The sequence below is a fragment of the Rattus norvegicus genome, chromosome 3 (genome assembly GCF_036323735.1).
Source record: "Rattus norvegicus strain BN/NHsdMcwi chromosome 3, GRCr8, whole genome shotgun sequence".
In the NCBI taxonomy this organism is placed as follows: Eukaryota; Metazoa; Chordata; class Mammalia; order Rodentia; family Muridae; genus Rattus; species Rattus norvegicus.
The window spans coordinates 137,747,558-137,753,129 of NC_086021.1; the positions used below are offsets into that span (position 1 = coordinate 137,747,558).

General features: G+C 42.2%; 1 non-coding gene across 1 annotated transcript; it reads left to right on the top strand.

Moving 5' to 3' along the window:
• Positions 1-1,058: 1,058 nt before the first annotated feature.
• LOC120102055 (small nucleolar RNA SNORA17) lies at positions 1,059-1,191 on the top strand. Its single transcript, XR_005503089.1, has one exon. It is a non-coding gene; the product is annotated as a small nucleolar RNA SNORA17 (small nucleolar RNA).
• The last annotated feature ends 4,381 nt before the right edge of the window (positions 1,192-5,572 follow it).

The window sequence follows — 5,572 nt, forward strand, 5'->3', positions numbered from 1 at the left end:
CAGACTAAGTGTCTAGGTGCCTGTCAGTTTCAGTCACACCCTCGTGCACGGTTTCCTAAAAAGGGGTACCAAAAAAAGCTCACTGAGAAAGAACTTCTGGTCAAGAAATGAGAATCTGTCTCTGCCTTGCTACCAGGTACCCTATAGAGAACACAAGGCTCAGATCTAGGCTCTTCCACCCCTCCTTCTCCAATCTGGTTTTCCCAGTCATATTGTTGCTTGCCAGAGATAGCCCCATCATCTCGGCTTGTCTCCTTTTCTTTGGGACTATCCTTGTGCCAGATCTACTTGGTACCTACTCGATAGTCACATGTTCAGACCCAGGTATTCAATCTGGGCTCTCCCTCCATGACTTCATTCATTCTAGCCATTCAAGTCCCATGGTTCCTTGCCAGGGGTAACACTTTTCTCCAAGCCTGCCCACTCCCTCACCGGATTTCAGCCAAATTCCCATCAGGGACACTTCAGCCATCATCTGTGACCCAGAGTCCCACAGCCCTGCCAGCTGCCTTACTGGAACTCTCCATTTGCTTTAGCTAGGCTGGAGAACCAGGACAAGACAATACTTCTAGGGAAAACTTGTTCAAGACTCTTTAACCAAACTGCTGGAGACATCAGACTCCAGCAAAGAAATAAACGACCTGGATAGAAGCTGTGTCCCCAGATTGAAATCCAAACCCTATTATAAATTATCCCCTGCTGAACATTGTCAATACCCTGATGAAAAGAAGAAAAGTGACTGTAACAACAAAAAATAAATAAATAAAAATCACAGATTGATCCCAATTCATGACAGTGTGTGACTTCAATACCCCACTCTCACAAATAGACAATCTGGGGACAAAACTAAATGGAGAAATTCTGAGATTAAATAACAGCACAATTCAAATGGACCTAATATCTACAGAACACGCCATCTAAATACTAAAGAACCCGTTTTTCTCATTAGCCTATGGAACTTTCTCCAAAACTGACCGCATATTAGGTCACAGAGCAAGACTCAACAAATATAGAAAAATTGAAATCACATCATGAATTCTATCCCATAACTAGAGATTATTGTTGAAATGAGTCTCTGCAGGTGTGGCTGCTGTGTCACATGTGTGCCAGGAGGTGGCAGAGAGGAGAGAGACTGTGCCTAAGCTCAGCGTTCTAGCCTATGAACATCTGAATGATTAGTAGCCTAACATCTCTGGAAAAAAAAAAAAAAACAGTCCTGAGAGAACTACTAGTCCAGTGCCAGGGTGGGTAGCTCAGAGCTAGCCTGAGATGGCCACCAGTCTGGTGCCAAGCAGGCCCAGACAGGCTCTCAGGACAGGGAACGAGCTGGAGGCTAGAAGAATGGCAGCCTGAGGATGGAATGAGCCTGAGACAGACTACCCTTGCAAGAGAACACTTAGCCAGGCCAGGAGACCCTGAGATGACCGCTAGACCATCTCCATGGGGTCTAGACAGGGAACTAGCCTGAGGTGACTAGATCCTGGGGTTTGGGGGCAGACCATGTCCTAGATAACCCCTGCCTAGGACCATAATGCACAATCAGGACATAACACACCTGAGACCACTCCTGAGATGCTCCTAGACACTCAGAGACTTAGGGCACCACGAAGAGGACCAAGAAAGTGGTAGAGAAATTGAAGAGAAAGAGAAGCAGAAGGATGTGGGCACAATGAAGAGAGGTAGAACTGGAGACACAAGAATAGTGAGGAAGAGCCTGATGTGAGTCAGTGTTGCCACCTGGGACCATGGTGGGTACGAGCCTGTGCTGTCCCTAAAGGACAGATCTGGGTCTATGGCTCTGCAGTAGCAGGAGTCCATTACCACCAAAGGCCAGGAGTGCATTTCTAGTCTGGGATGCCACCCAGGAACATGTTGATGTCTGAGGGCTGTGCAGAAATGCCCCCACCCCTTGCCTGGGCATTTTAGGAGAGCTATTCCTCATAGCATGAGAGCAGGAAAGCTGACCTCACCCCTAGCAGCCAGCTGCAGTACTGAGGAGAACACACACACACACACACACACACACACACACACACACACACACACAGAGAGAGAGAGAGAGAGAGAGAGAGAGAGAGAGAGAGAGAGAGAGAGCAGGGGTTTCTATTGAGCCAGCCCTAGGATGTGAGTGTGGGAGAGCTGTCCCTACACTAGTCTCCCCTGCAGTGGCATGGAAGAGAGAGGCCATCATCTTTCCCCCTTGCCTCTCAGTATCTGCTGGGTAGTGGTGCAGATGAGGGGGAAATGCCCTCCTCTCCTCCCTTGTCCTTTGCCATCCATGGCAGGTGGGAGGGCTGGCTCCAGGATCATAAGAATGGGAGAACTGGCCATGTCCCTTACCAACTGCAACACTTGGAAGAGTGGGCCCTGCACCTCACCTGAGTAGCAGGGTAGAAATGGTACTGGTTGAGGGGGTGAGCAGCAGAGCTCTCATACCGCTCAGGCTTTGAATTGGTCTACACCAATATTTACCATATCAATGAACTGCTAGACTGCATGAAGGGGCCAGTCCTACAAGATCCAAAATTACAGGTTCTCCATGACACAGGGTAACAATAGGATATGAGAGGAGTCCCAGTAAGGGTCCAGTATTGATAGAGTAGTAGAAGCCAGAGGCCTTGTATCAGACCAATCAGTCATTGCAATGAACATTTGAGAGAAAAGAAGAATGGACAAAAGGGTATACTGTGAGACACACTGTAACACATTACAGCTTCCACAACAAGATGTTTTTTCTTGGTTGAGGGGGAGGTTGCAAGGGTGGAAGGCGGGTATAATGGGAGGAGGAATGAGTGGGACTTTGGAGCATGATGTGAAATTCACAAAGAATCAATAAAAAGTAAAAAAGAAAGGAGAGAAACTCGTGGAAATGAAACAATACACTACTAAGTGATAATTACATAAGGAAAAGAGTCAATACCTCAACACCAAACACACACACACACACACACACACAGAGAGAGAGAGAGAGAGAGAGAGAGAGAGAGAGAGAGAGAGAGGGAGGGAGGGAGAGAGAGAGAGAGAGGGAGAGAGAAGACAGGAATAATCAAAGTAAGTGCTGAAATCAAAGAAGTAGAAACAATAACAAAAATATAAAGAATCAATTAAATCAGTTGATTATTTGAAAACATTAACAAAATTGACAAGCTTTTAGACAAATTTAAAAAAAAAACAGAAAAGATCCAAACTAATGAAATCAGGATGAAAAGGTAGCTATTACAGTAGACACTAAGGAAATTCAGAGAATCATGGGTATACACTTTACAGTCAATATTCCACCCAACTGAAAAATCTGAAAGAAGCATACAGATTTGTAGATACACATGCCCTACAAAAGCTAAATCAATATGACAAAAGCAAGCTTTTAAAGAGCCTTAGCTCCCAATGAGATAGAAGTAGTAGTTAAAAGTCTCCCAAGTAAAATAGCCCAGGGAAGATAGATTCAGCACAGAATTCTACCAGAGCTTCAAAGAAGGATTAATGCTAATACTCCTCAAATTATTCCACAAAACAGCAAATGAAAGAACATTTCCAATTTTTTCAAAGAAGCCAATATCACTCTTAAACCAAGACCATTCAAAGACCCAGCCCATAAAAAATTCTAGACCAATATTTCTAATGAACATTCAAATATTCTCAATAAAATACTCGTAAACTAGATTCAAGAATGCATCAGAAAGATAATTCACATTGATCATGTTGGCTTCATCTCAGAAGCACAGAAGTTCAAAATAGGGGATCAATAAATGTAACTCATGGCATAAATAGGCCATAAAATAAAGAAACCACATGATCATTTCATTAGGAAAAATTTCATTTGACAAAATTCAACATTCAATCACGATTAAAGCTCTAGGGAATCTAGGAAGACAGGGAACATATCTCAATATACAGGCAATATGCAGCATGCCCACAGCCAACGTCTTGCTGAGCAGAGAAAATCAAATCATTTTCTACTAAAGTAAGAAATAAGACTAAGAATGTCCACTCTCTCCTTCATAACCAATATTGTACTGGAAGGTTAAGATAAAGCAATTAAGAACAAATTAAGAAGACAAGGAAGATGCTACAAGAGAGTCAGAGGCCAATGTGTTCTTTCTTGCAGATAATGTGATTCTATAAGTAAAAGACCTTAAAGACCTGCAGCTAATTAAATGCATTCAGCAAAGTAGCAAGATATAAAATTACACACAAAAAGCAGTAGCCTTCTTATACATGAGTGAGAAATATATCAAGAAAGAAATCAGAAAAACAATTACATTCACAGTAGACTCAAAAATATCTTGGAGTCAATCTAATCAGGAAGTGAAAGCCTTGCACAATGAAAACCTTAAGGTATTGAAAAAGAAATTTGAAGAAGACACCAGAATGAGGAAGGACCTCCCATGCTCATGAATTAGCAGGATTAGTATTTTGAAATGGTCATCCTACCAAAAGCAATTTGCATACTCAATGCACTCCCCATCACAACTCTAATGAAATTCTTCACAGAAATTAAAACATAATTTTGATCATCATATAGAAACACTAAGTTGTTTTAGAATAGCTAACACACACATACACACACACACTGCTGATGTGTGTGTATATCATCAACGCATATTTCAAGCTATACTAGAGCAATCATAATAAAAACAGCATGATACTGGCATAAAAGTAGATTGTTTAACCAATGGAATAGTATTGAGGATTCACACATGAACCCAAATTCCAACAGACACCTTTTTTTTCCTCTTTTTTTTTTTTTTACAAAGAGGCCAATAATACACATTGGAGAAAAGACAGCATCTTCAACAAAAGGTTCTGGTCAAACCGGATTGCTACATGTAGAAGAATGAAACGTGATCCTTATCTGTCCAGGAGGGATGTAAGTCTTTCACAAAACTCGACAGGAAATGGGTAAAAGAACTCAACATAAAACCTGGCACCCTGAACCTGATGGGTGAGAAGAAAGTGGAGGATGTACTTGAGCTTATGGACATAGGAAGGAACTTTCTGAACAGGAAGGACTCCAATAACACAAGCATTAAAAGTAACAAGCAATAAGTTGGGATTTCATCAAACTAAAAGTCACCTGTACAGAAAGGTACCATCATCTGAATGAAGAGGCAGCCTACAGGGGAAAATAAATCCTTACCAGCTATACACTGGACAGAGCGTTAGTATCTGGAATATATAAAGATTTTAAAAATCACGTAAACAAACATAACTAAAACATGGAAGATGGAGAGGCATGGCTGTGGTGGCACATGTTTTAATCCCACCACTCAGGAAGCAGAGGTAGAGACAGGCAGGAAGATCACTGTGAGTTCTAGACCAACCTGTTCTACATGGTGAGTTCCAGAACAGCCAAGGTTATATAAAAGGGGATGGTGGTGGTGGAATAAAACTGACTTCTCAAAAAGACATAATCCAAATGGCTGAGAAACATGTTTAAAAGTATTCAACAGGGGCTGGGGATTTGGCTCAGTGGTAGAGCGCTTACCTAGGAAGCGCAAGGCCCTGGGTTCGGTCCCCAGCTCCGAAAAAAAAGAACCAAAAAAAAAAAAAGTATTCAACACCCTTAGCCATC